This window comes from Musca autumnalis, unplaced genomic scaffold, assembly GCF_047663935.1.
Source record: "Musca autumnalis isolate F117 unplaced genomic scaffold, ASM4766393v1 scaffold_5, whole genome shotgun sequence".
Taxonomy (NCBI): Eukaryota; Metazoa; Arthropoda; class Insecta; order Diptera; family Muscidae; genus Musca; species Musca autumnalis.
In genome coordinates this window covers 13,715,326-13,729,113 of record NW_027412088.1, presented here as the reverse complement: position 1 = coordinate 13,729,113, position 13,788 = coordinate 13,715,326, and the positions used below count along the sequence as shown (strand labels likewise).

Genomic DNA, 13,788 nt, shown 5'->3' with positions numbered 1-13,788 from the left:
GTGGCATTTCTCAGTGATTTTCATACCTGGCCTACCTCTACTTTATTGTGCCATGAATTAAACCATGGACTAATGAATGTGCATAGACAAATAATAGAATAGACAGAGATATTGTAGTGTGTTTGTTTTTGTAGGGGTCGTTGATCGGTAAAAGTGGAGAGTGACTGAGTTTACAAAGTGATGTTTTTTTGTAAAATTTGTTAAATTTTTAATAAATTTCCAACTACAAGTAAAAGATTTTAGTATAAAATCCCAACAAAAGTGTTTATTTTGCATGTTTTGTACAAAGTTTGTGGGAAATACTAAATTTTTTTGTAAACTCCCTTTAGTTTTGCAAGGGAGATTTTTTGGAGGAAAACACATGTTTAAGAGCGTTCATGATACCTACTTTTTCTCCATCGGAATTTTTTCCTTGCGGATTTTTTGTTTGTGATAGCAAAGAAGGGAAAAGAGAGAAATTCCGCACGGAATTTTCATTCATGATTGGGCTGATAGACTAATGACACATAGACTAATGAATGAGTAGACGAAGAAATCCTCTCATATGCAATGTTTGATACATCGCAAATACGGGAAACATAGGCCAAAAGATTGCTCAAAACACAAAATACTAAAATCGGGTTTTTAAAAACAAACTGTTGGTAAACAGTACCCTGACCCTTTTCTCCATTCGTTATGACCATCCGCAACTTTCTGCGGTTAACCAATCCAACACAGCAGTCGATTGAAATTGGCCATAATTGAAGGAAAAAGTACATGTTCGAATACTATAAAATTAGGTGATCATTAAAATAAAACAAGTAAAAAAGTGTCAGTCGGCTTTGCCGACAGATATATACCCTCAGTCAATGTGAAGTGGCCCTTTTTGGACATTTGAACTTGCCGACAAAAATGTGGATTAGGAATTAACTGCACTAAAACACAAATGTTGAACTTTTGTGGGGGAGGTATCTGAAGGAGTGGACCGATATGGCTTATCTTCGAACTTGAACTATGTTTGGACAAAATATTACAAAGGCCAAATTTTGGACCGAATCGGCAGATCCGTTCGAGAGTTATCGTGCGCTCCAGCCAGCCAGCCAGACAGACAGACGGACGGACATTGCTCAATCGACTCCAAATTGTCTGAAACACATTTCGTCCAAACATACTTGGGGTCTAAAACCATTATTTCGATGAGGCACATTTGGCCCGTATGAAAGTGTATATACCCTCGTTAGCATAAATGCTCTTTCAGATGAAAGAACAACTTTTCAAAAAAAATTGGTAGTTTCTTTGAAAAAAATCGTGAAAAATGAGTTTTTTTGGTCTGCACAACAAGGGATAATCCCCTAAATTACAACCTTTTTTCAATAAAAAATTGTTCTGGGCCATGTTAAAAAATAGTCAATGTTAAAGAAATCAAAATTAATCTGATGTGTATACTTAAAAAAAAAATTGCGATTCGCTGCGTAAAATGAGGCATAATTTTTCCATGTTAGATCAAATTCCGAAATATTTGATATTTTGCTGGTACCAACTTATGTCTCGGACACACAATTTTGGAATTTTTATATTGACTGTAAAGAAAACTTATGCACCAAAAATTGTCGACAAAGGGCCAGGAGGTATACCCGCCATATAAGGGTACCCCCAATTTAAGATATTTTGCCAATTTTAGCCATATTTTTAAGCTGATTTGGCTGTAATTCTACATTTTGACATCATAGAAGTTGCAAACCCTTCGTACCAAAAATTATTAACATAGGCCAAAATTTTAGTTCAGACCCTATACAATATAATATTATAAATAAAAATAAATATCAATACAAATTCCTTTGGCCATAAAAAAATTGATTTGGGACCATAGTGCAATGTTAAGAGCACATATAAAACAAGTACGAACGGCGTTAAGTTCGGCTGGACCGAACATGTTATACCCTCCTCCACAAGTTGTATTGAAGTAAAATGGAATAATTAGTTTCCTTTCGTGTATGAAGAAGACTTAATACTAAATTTCAGCAATTTCGGTAAAACAATGTGAGGCACCATTCTATGGGGGCTATTTCAAAACGTCGATCTATACCGACAAATTTCTGAAGAAAGTTTTTAGGCTCAAAGAAGACTAAATACCAAATTTCCTATATTTCGGTAAGAGAATGTGGCTAAAACTTAAAAAATACCGAAAATCAAGAAGTACGCTTCTATGGGGATATGGGAAGACGTGGACCTATACTTATAATATTCTTCTGGAATATTTTATAACTCTTGGAAGACGAAATAACGAATTTCAGCCATTTCGGTTGGATATTGACGTCACAATCGTCAGTATTACGAAAATCGGGAGGTACCGTTCTCTGGGGGCTATATCGAAACGTAGACCTATACCGACGAATTTTTGTCAGAAATGGGGCAATATGAAAGAGTGGACCTGTACAGACATATTTCTGGCGAACAGTTTTATATCACATTGAAAACTAAATACCAAATTTCAGCCACTTTGGCGGAATATTGAAGACACAACCTTCAAAATACGAAAAATCGGGAGGTACCTTTGCATTGGGGCTATATGAAGGCGTGGACCTATACCGACAAATTTAAAGGGGAAGTTTGAGTACCCCCAACGAAGTCTAAATACCAAATGTCAGCCATTTCGGTGGTATATTGAGGCCACAACGTTCAAAATACCGAAAATCAGGAGGTACCGTTCTATGGGGGTTATATGAAGCCATGGACCGATACCGACAAATTTCTGGGGGAAAGTTTTATACCACCAACGTAGACTAAGTACCAAATTTCAGCCATTTCGGTGTGATAATGAAGCTAAAACCTTCAATATACCGAAAATCGGGAGGTACCGTCCTATGGGGGCTATATCAAAACGTAGACCGATATATCCCATTTTCAATAACAACCATCCTGCAAGTAATAAAAACTTCTGTTGACTCCCTATCTTTAAAATTGCGAGCTGTATCTTGATTTCAACAGACAGACGGACGGGCGGACTTTATAGGGTCTCCGACGAATATTTCGATGTGTTACAAACGGAATGACAAATTTAATTATCCTCCATATGGTGGAGGGTATAAAAATATTCATGTGTTAGTACCAAATATGTATATTAAAGAATTATTCCAAACAGTTATTTCTTTAATAAATATTTTATTTAATACAAAAAATATTTTGCATGAAGATGCCGAACACCGTGCCCAGCGCTCGCGAATAGAATAAAATATGGGATCTGATTTATTGTGACGCTTGAATTTATTCATATTCTAGAAACGTTGAAAACTAACAATTAACCCAATATTCGACAGACAACAAAACGTTACGATTTATTTTTTTGAATTTAGGCCAACATATGTTTTGGCTACAATAGACGGTGGTCGCGGCGGCGCACCTCTGTCTACGCACAAATACTATGCCAAAAAGTATAGGTGTATCCTATTTTGACTTTGAAATGATATGGAAATTCTAGATTTACACAATGACTGGCATTAAAAACGGTTAAAACAAAATCTAAACAAGGTGTCATGTGAACAACAACAACGGCATACATCGAAACGATATTCGATTTCAATGTTTTTTGTTGTATTCATATTGAAATGCTGAATCATTGCCGGCTTCAATCAAACTACGGAAGAAAGTTGTACTACTGATGTGAATGTTTTGTGAATTTTAAAATCAAACAAAATAAACGAACATTACAAAATGTTGCAAATTATTATCGATTGGATGTTTATATTCCATTTTGATTTACAATACTGCGGTTATTGCCTTCAACTGGACAAAGCATTTGATGCGAGATAAAAAAAAAATCAAAGGCAAACGTGCCTAATCGTGTTGGCTTAGAAACAACTATTAGAATGTGGAAATCGATTTAAATACACTGTTAAAAAAATGGGGAAAGTATATTTTGTGTGCATTTTGGGCATTGGAAAAATCCATGAAATGAAATAAATCTTCGAAATAATCCATTATCACCGCCTTATAAAAAATACATGATTATTACATAGATATAAACAATTACAGTCGAAATCTAAATTTGTCGCTATAACCGATATGTCGTTATAAGCGATAGGGCTATAAAGGGCCCCAAAGATTTGGGACTTTTGGATATCGTCGTTATAACCGATATGACGTTATAAACGACGACGTTATAAGCGATTTCGACTGTAATTTCTATTTATCTATAATTGTTGTCGTTACAACCTTTAACTACTGACGCAAACGCACTTCGGATGCATTGAAAAATATATACGTTTGAAGACTCGGATATAACAAAAAATTACCGTGTATGAAAATACCCATTGTTTTAAGTCTACTGGTAATGCAGAAGGTATCTTATTTGCATTACTTTGCAATGGGTTATTCGGCTCATGTAGCTCTCACATTTTTGTTGGGCACGTTGCATAGTGGTAGGTGTTTTTGATATTTCTTGGAGTACACATTCTTAACTCAACTCCTCGAGACAGTTTACAAGAAATTCACCGTTTGGGTTAATATAAATCAATAAAACATTTTTCTTTTTTATAAAGAACAAATATATTTATTCTCATTACCTCCCTGTGTATGTCAATTACTTGCAGTCATGAGGATATCACCCATCCATCCATCTCCACTTGTCGTTGTACAACACAAAACCTCCATTAAATTATTCTCGACAATTTGCAATAAATTAGTTGTCTAAATCATCAACACAACTATTAAATGGAATCACAATACCGAGCCACTAGAATATTTTTCCTTGCTTTTACAGTTGAAATCTTTATTAGAATCTCGTTTTATTGTATTCTAATCTGTTGCTAAAAGTTAAACCTTGTTCTCATCACGTAGATGTGATTTTTTATAATGGGAGATAATAAAAAGGAAACAATCAGTGAGAATTCTCGAAAAAAAGCTTTTATTACTATAAAACATTTATTTAATTGAACAAAACAACTACAACAACAAAATAATAACTTCTACTGCTGTTGTGTCAAGAAACCAATAAATTCACCAAATGACAGTTAGAAAAATGTTTATAGAATTTTAAATATGGTGTTGTGATTTTGTAGTAGAAGGTTTAATGGATTTTATTAATTAAATAGTAATAAAATTGTTACAAAAACTGCGGATTGAGTTGCAATATTTGCACTTCATCATCGGGCTAAAAAAAAAACTCTCGAATTGTGTAGAAAATTTAATAACGGGTGTACAACTGCGAATTTTTTACTATGGAAAGCCAATACTTCCCTTTAGATGGGCCTTTTCGCTTTAGCCCATTTTAAGGGGTTTTTCAAAGATTTCACTGAAGATTGTTCTTGTGATACTGCTTACAATGATACATTAATTGCTTATAATAATTGCTAATCCATCTTCAAAATCGAAAAATTAAGATTTAAAATTTTTAAGATAAATTCGTAAATAAAACAACAAAACAAATGTTAAAAAAATTATTTTTTAATTTTTTTGATAGAATAACAAATATTTCACACGGATATAAAGGAAAAAATTTATTGACAAAATATTAATTATTCGAATCCCTTAAAATTTTTGTAATTAAACGTAGTTTAATACAAAAAAATTTCAAGAAAATCGAAGTACAATCATGATACAATTTAATTTTAAATATTATATTATATTTAATATTATAATATATTTTAAATATTATTAAATATTAAATCGCGAAAATTGCATCCAATCCCACTGTGCAAATTTGTTTCTACTTTTTATTAGATAGCTAATAAAACAACAAAACATACAAAAAAGGATTTATTATATTTGGGCCAATCTTAAATAAGCTTTGAGTAGTTTTTACTGAATTCGACTTTTTCAAGGCCGTTAGTCAAAAAAATCTGAAAATATACTAAAATGTTTTACTGATGAGCAGCATCACCACAGCACAAAATAAAGGAAATCAAAAACCACTTTTTTAAAAAGTGTTCGATTTCACTCAGAAATCCCCATATATTAATGAGTGCACCCCGATTCATATTAGCTCAATGATATGGGACCTACAGTTTATCGCCGAGACCGAACGGCGTGTCCTAGGACACCACTTGTAGAGAAGTTTTATATGGCTGAAATACTCAGGGAAATGTCGCCAACATTACTGAGGGGTATTTTGCCACCGTTAAAAAGTTGATGTTACCTAGCCGGGGAATCGAAACCACGACCTTCGCCGTGCAAGGCGGGTGTTCATACCATTGCACCCCGTTGGGCTATATAGGCCCACGTTTGGGTAGCCCCCATATAATAGTACCACCCGATTTAAAGTATTTTGAGGATTTTACCTACATTTGTTTGACCGAACTAACTGAAATTTTACTCTTGATGTTCCCAATGACCAAAAAACGTCTCCACTACCGAACTAGCTGTAATTTGAAATTTAAAGTTTTCAGAGGTCCCGAAACTCCTCCGCCAAAAATCGACCACATAGGTTCACGTTTTAGTATACCCCATATAAAATCGATTAGTTTTCAATGAGAGCCGTACCTAAAATTTTCTGAGCGACATTTGTGCAGAACATTTCGAAGCTGAAAAACGTCATCTTGTTATTTTTTTATAGCGGCTCTTAAAATAAAGGACGAAAAGGACATTGAAGGAAGCGAGTTAGAAGGTCGAAATGCTCTACGAAAATAATCCTCATTCGATTTGACTGAAAACATGTCATCTCAAAAATAAGCTAAAGCAACAGTGAACAAAGATATAACGCTAATTCCTGATGGCTTACAGGGTCTCTGGCAAAAATTTCATCACGCAATAACGCGGAAGTTCGACTCACGGCGGATCTGTCCTTCGGGGTTCTTAATATACTCACCAAGGGCTTTCATATCCAAAGGAATTATCTCTGCCCCAAAATTTGTGTTCACAGTGTTATCAGTGGAGTAATTAGATCCACTGTTTGTAAACTTTCCAAAATTTCTTCTATCAACTACGAAAATGTAATTTCTTTTTAATGTTAGGGATCTACTCGTATGGCATTTAGATCCACAACTCGTGTTATTGTTTTTTAATACAATCAGCCTTTAGGCTAACGAGGTTATACACTTTCATGCTACCAAAGCTTCATCGAAGTAATGGTTTTTGGCCCCAAGTATGTTTTGTGCGAAATTCGTTTCAGACAATTTGTAGTCGATTTAGCTAGGTCTCTCCGTCTGCCCGTCTGGCTGGCTGGAGCGCACGATAACTCTCGAACGTATCAACCGATTCGGGTCAACATTCGCGCACTTTTTTCGGGAAACTCCCCATAAAAGTTTACAATTTTTGGTTAAAGTGATGCCCACAATAACTTTCGAAGGTAGCGACCATACATTCAAGTCCATACTTCCTGAGAAAATGGCCCAAAAGCTGTAAAAACCAGCTAAGGCACCATGTGTGGGGGGCGGATGCAGCGCACGATAACTCTCCAACAAATAAACCAATTCGATCCAAAAATTGGCACGTTTACAACTTTTGGCCAAAATGATGCCCACAATAACTCTATATAGCGACCGATTTAGCCCATGCATATATCTGTATCGAATATGGACTATATGGGTTCACTCCTTCCGGTATCTGCTCTCGAATAGCTTTAAGTTTTTCAGGAACAACTTGAATTTGCTGCCCCCATTACGATGGTACAAGTTTTTATGGCCAAGTCCGTACTTCCTGAGAAAATGGATGCTGCGCACTACAACATTCGAATTGGATACTGGGTTGTTTAAAACTTTGCATATCGTAAAATTTCAACAAATCGAAGATGGTACTTATCGGTCAACTCCTTCCGGAATCCCACCAAAGTTCAAAAATATTCGATAATATGGTAGGCGCTATATCTCATAAACGGATCAACCGATGTTCGAGGATCCATTGGACATTTTTGCCGAAGGTACTCCTTGTGGTACTGTTTACAGCAATATTATGGAACTACTCCAAAGACACACTTCCAAAATGGACTATTCCGACTGATACTTTTTTATTTTTTGTACAGTCATAGTCTGGCGGTATTTAGCGATATACGATTTCACGTTGTCGTACAGTTATTTATGGTACGTGGACTACATACAAATAGTTGAAGTATAGGTGGCGTGGCGTTTGTCAAAAATAACTTTTAAGACTTTTTATACACTTCCATTGCAAAATTACAAAAAACAAAAGCTCAATCTTATCTCGCACCTTAAGACCACTAGTGAACCTGATGTAAACATTTATGATCCTAGCTTTTACCGGTTGTATATGGAATAGATCACAAAAGTGTTGAATTTGAAATATAGGTGGCGTTCGTCATCAAATATATAGTAGCCAAACTCAGAACCAAACGTTTACTCTGTTTTCAGTCATTCATCAAATACATTTTTTATATATAGACTAAGGGTACTTAGAAGAATTTTTTTAAGCAACAGTGCTATATCGAGAGATGTAATTGAGGCGCTAAGTGCCAAAACGGCCTAACCCACATGCCCAACAAAATCAAAGATTTAACTGGAACCTTATGAAATAAATTCTAAAAAATTCCATATTGCATTACTTTAGAAGGCAGCATAACCTTGTGTTATTCAATGCAATATGGAATTTTTTAGTAGTTATTTGAAATGATTCTGGTTAGATCTTTATAGCCTGTTTGATGTTTGTGGGTTAGTCCGGTTTGGCGCTGAGCGCCTCAATTGACCATATCTCTGACCTTCCCACACATTGTTATCGTTAACCATTTGTAAAAATATGTAATTTTAAAATGTCCCTATACTTTTTTTATATAATAATAATAATTTTATTATATTCTTTGTTTCTTTCTTTTTAGGTAAGTTCGCATATATTGTAGAGGTTTAAAGAAAACAAACGTGAGTATTTTCGCACAAAGAATGCCCAAAAATATTGTTAATATTTTGAATTTTTTATTGTAACGATATCCAAGACAACAACAAAGGCTATATTCAGGACAAAAGCGACTGTAATATTAACATCAATTTAAATCTCAAATGGTCGCGGATTCCATTGTTGGAGCACAAATGATAGCAGTATACATATTCTATAGAAATTGCCAGTTTTCCCGCTTTTCCGTGGAATTTCGACTCTAAATGAGCATACTTCTTATTTGAATACTTAGGCACTCATCTTCACGTTATCTTTACCAACGGTTGAATATTTGATTATTCTTGCTGCCTTTTTTGTCTTGAGAACTTATGTAGCTTTAAGTTCTCATTTGAAAATAACATTTAAATACATATTTTGTGTGAGTGCGACGTGTTACTTCAAATCGTGCGTTCTGTGTTGTAAAGAACTTTCGTACAAATTCAATAACTTCAATGCCAACAAACCCAAAGAAATTTATCGCAAGTCAATAACTTAAGAATACATATCATTCCTCTTTGGCACGATCATGTGACTTGGATCCTTTTATTACTGGTTTTAAATTAGTAGAATGCAAAAACTATTCAACATTCTTGTCTAAATTATAATATTATCCAACTTTTTGTTAACAAAAATAATTTTCAATTCAATTAATTTTTATATCAAGACAAATTCAAGTTTTATTACTTTATCCAGGAGTATTAATAAAAGTGGCAAAGAAGATAGTCTGGTTTTATAATTATTACCTGCTGCAATAGACAACAACTCCATGAAATCCATCAAATTATTCCTGTTCTTTGGAATTTATTGAAAACTAAAAACAACTAAAGCGCAACATTTTTTGGAAAGGTAATAAATGTTTTAATTAAATGCAGGTGAACATGTTTGCAGTTTAGCATGTTAGCAAGTCATCCAGTAGTACAGCCGCATCTAAGTTGCGAAAGTAACCATAATACGGATTCTAATATTCTATTCTAATAGTATGCATGATGCCTTGTGATAATAGCTTTAATATGAAATAACTTGGGTAATGGGATGGATTTAAAAAAGTCTTTAAAAGTCCACAAAAACCTCATTGTCTTCACACGTTTTTAATTGGTTAACACAAAATATCAACTGATAGCCGACCAATGAAGCCGAAGATTATATGGTAGGTACTTACGTAATTGACTTTGGTCCCACTACTGATTACATTGCGGAAATTGATAGTAGCAGAGGTCATTGTGCCCAGAAAACAACACAAAAGAGGAATTGATTTTAAACAACAACAAAATTGTTTAGGTATGATGCTGCTGAAGACAATTCCATTGATTATTGTTACTCCATGAAGTTGGAGTCATGGTGTAACAAATAAAGTGTAAGTGACAAACAGTTGATTTCTTTATTTTCTTGTTGTAAATAAAATTGTCAGAACTTATTAAGCTCTAAATAACTCCAAAGGTGACCAACTAAAATGGATTTCTGCTATTGAAAACTATGACACCAAAAATTAGATCCATTTCCAAAATGGATGCCTTCAGATACTTACGCTGAAAAGTTTAGCACTTCCGGACTTTAAACCAGTAGGAGGTCACTTCTGGAAAGGGTCTTTAGAAGCACCCTTTCCTCTGAAGAGGGTCTACAGAAGCACCCTTCCTTCTGGAAAGGGTCTTCAGAACCACCCTTTCCTCTGGAAAAGGCCTATAAAATCACTCCTTCCTCTTAAAATGGTCTACAGAAGCACCCTTATCCCTGGAAAGGGTCTAAAGAAGTACCTTTTCCTCTGGGAAGGGTCTATAGAAGCACCCTTTCCTCTGGGAAGGGTCTATAGAAGCACCCTTTCCTCTGGAAAGGATCTATAGAAGCACCCTTTCCTCTAAAAAGGGTCTAAAGAAGCACATTTTCCTCTGGAAAGGGTCTAAAGATCCACCAGTTCCTCTGGAAATGGTCTATAGAAGGGTCTATAGAAGCACCTTTTCCTTTGGAAAGGGTCTTTAGAAGCACCTTATCCTCTGAAAAGGCTCTATAGACGCAACCCTTCCTCTAAAAACGGTCTACAGAAGCACCCTTTCCTCTGAAAACGGGCCAATAGAAGCACCCTTTCCTCTAGAAAGGGTCTATAGAAGCACCCGTTCCTCCAGAAAGGGTCAGTTTCCTCTTGAAAGGGTCTTTAGAAGCACCCTTTCCTCTGCAAAGGGTCTACAGAAACACCCTTTCCTCTGGAAAGGGTCTATAGAAGCACCCTTTCCTCTGAAAAGGGTCTAAAGAAGCACATTTTCCTCTGGAAAGGGCCTATAGAAGCAACCCTTCCTCTGGAAAGGGTCTATAGAAACACCCTTTGCTCTGGAAAGGGTCTATAGAAACAACCTTTCCTCTGGAAAGGGTCTATAGAAACAACCTTTCCTCTCGAAAGGGTCTACAAAAGCACCCTTTCTTCTGTAAAGGGTCTATAGAAACAACCTTTCCTCTCAAAAGGGTCTACAAAAGCACCCTTTCCTCTGGAAAGGGTCTATAGAAGTACCCTTTCCTCTGGAAAGGGTCTTTTGAAAAAGTTTATACAAGCACCCTTTCAACGGGAAAGGGTTTATACAAGCACCCTTTCAACGGGAAAGGGTTTATACAAGCACCCTTTCAACGGGAAAGGGTTTATACAAGCACCCTTTCAACGGGGAAGGGTTTTTACAAGCACCCTTTCAACGGGAAAGGGTTTATACAAGCACCCTTTCAACGGGAAAGGGTTTATACAAGGACCCTTTCAACGGGAAAGGGTTTATACAAGCACCCTTTCAACGGGAAAGGGTTTATAGAAGCACCCTTTCAACGGAAAAGGGTTTATAGAGGCATCCTTTCAACGGGAAAGGATTTATAGAAGCATCCTTTTAACGGGAAATAGCTCCCTTTCCTCTGGATAGGGTCTATAGAAGCACTATTTCCTCTGGATAGGGTCTATAGAAGCACCCTTTCCTCTGGATAGGGTCTATAGAAGCCGCCTTTCCTCTGGAAATGGTCTATAGAAGCGCCCTTTCCTCTGGAAAGGGTCTTTTGAAAAAGTTTATACAAGCACCCTTTCAACGGGAAAGGGTTTATACAAGCACCCTTTCAACGGGAAAGGGTTTATACAAGCACCCTTTCAACGGGAAAGGGTTTATACAAGCACCCTTTCAACGGGAAAGGGTTTATACAAGCACCCTTTCAACGGGAAAGGGTTTATACAAGCACCCTTTCAACGGGAAAGGGTTTATACAAGCACCCTTTCAACGGGAAAGGGTTTATACAAGCACCCTTTCAACGGGAAAGGGTCTATAGAACCCCTTCCTCTGGAAAGGGTCTTTAGAAGCACCTTTTCCTCTGGAAAGGGTCTTTAGAAGCACCTTTTCCTCTGGAAAGGGTCTATAGAAACACCCTTTCCCCTGGAAAAGGCCTATAAAAGCACAATTTCCTCCGGAAAGGGTCTATAGAAGTACCCGTTTCTCTGGAAATGGTCTAAAGAGTCACCAGTTCCTCTGAAAATGATCTATAGAAGCCTATGAAACACTTTTTCCTCTGGAAAGGGTCTATAGGAGCACTCTTTCCTCAGGAAGGGGTCTATAGAAGCACGCTTTCCTCTGGAAAGAGCCTATTGATGCATCCTTTCCATCTGGAAAGGGTATATAGAAGCACTCTTTCCTCTGGAAAGGATCTCTAGAAGCACCCCTTCCTCTGGAAAGGGTATATAGAACCACCCTTTCCCCTGGAAAAGGCCTATAAAAGCACAATTTCCTCCGGAAAGGGTCTATAGAAGTACCCGTTTCTCTGGAAATGGTCTAAAGAGTCACCAGTTCCTCTGAAAATGATCTATAGAAGCCTATGAAGCACCCTTTCCTCTGGAAAGGGTCTATAGAAACTCAAGAACACTATTTCCTCTAGAAGGGTCTACAGAAGCACCCTTTCCTCTAGAAAGAGTCTATAGAAGCACCTTTTCCTCTAGAAAGGGTCTATAGAAGCACCCTTTTCTCTGCAAAGGGTCTAGAGAAGCACCCCTTCCTCTAGAAAGGGTTTATAGAAGCAGCCTTTCCTCTGGAAAGGGCCTATAGAAGCACTCTTTCCTCTGGAAAGGGTCTATAAAAGCACCCGTTCCTCCGGAAAGGGTCTTTATAACAATCCGTTCCTCTGGAAAGGGTCTATAGAAGCACCCCTTCCTCTGAAAAGGGTCTACAGAAGCACCCGTTCCTTTAGAAAGGGTCTAAAGAGCCACCCCGGAAAGGGTCTATAGAAGCACCTTTTTCCCTGGAAAGGGCCTACTAAAGCACCCTTTCCTCTGTAAAGGGTCTACAGATGGAAGGAAATAGTTATAAGTTCAAAATACTTCATGGTGGAGGGTATTAAAAGTTCGGCGGAGCCGAAAATATTTTGTTCTTGGCAAATCCTACGGGTTCTCTTTTGACTTGTTTCAGAGCTGCATTGCAGATCCTTGTACGTGAATTACTTATTACTGATCGAGGGTTAATTAAACATAGAATTACTAAATTTTGCAAATGCGTTAATTAAACATGTTAAACAATTCTCATATGCATATTCCCATTTTTAATGTCAAATATCAACTGACGTCCATCCACACGTCAGTAATATTTTAATATTTTTTATATTTAGGAATAAAATGTGTTAAATAATTCCATTAACGCATCCCAGAACAAAAAAATTATGAACGATTGACAATATAAATAAATTTTAAATTAAAAAAATGTGAATAATATAATTATTAAATGCTTTCATTTATTAAAAAAATAATAATAATTTTCGTAATTCAAGATATATCCACTTAAAAACATTTTGTTGTTATTCAAATATTTGAATACAACAAAATAGGGACTCGAGCTATAATACACAGCGATAATACACAAAGATGTAAAATTCTGCAGTCCAACAATAAAAAACGCCAACAACAATTCAAGATTTATATAAAATCATTTCCCTAGTAACAATCTTTTGTTGAAAGTACAGAGAGGCGAGGCAACTCGCTGCCTCTCACCACCATCTCTC

At 36.3% G+C, this 13,788-nt stretch overlaps 1 protein-coding gene and 1 long non-coding RNA gene across 10 annotated transcripts in view; both read left to right on the top strand.

The window, feature by feature from the left end:
* The window catches only part of M7BP (Myosin-7a binding protein), a 246,315-nt gene that overhangs the window by 106,597 nt on the left and 125,930 nt on the right, over positions 1-13,788 (top strand). The window lies entirely within an intron of this gene.
* Positions 4,791-8,917, top strand: LOC141406249 (uncharacterized). Its single transcript, XR_012413347.1, has 3 exons — positions 4,791-4,858; positions 8,741-8,780; positions 8,855-8,917. It is a non-coding gene; the product is annotated as an uncharacterized lncRNA (long non-coding RNA).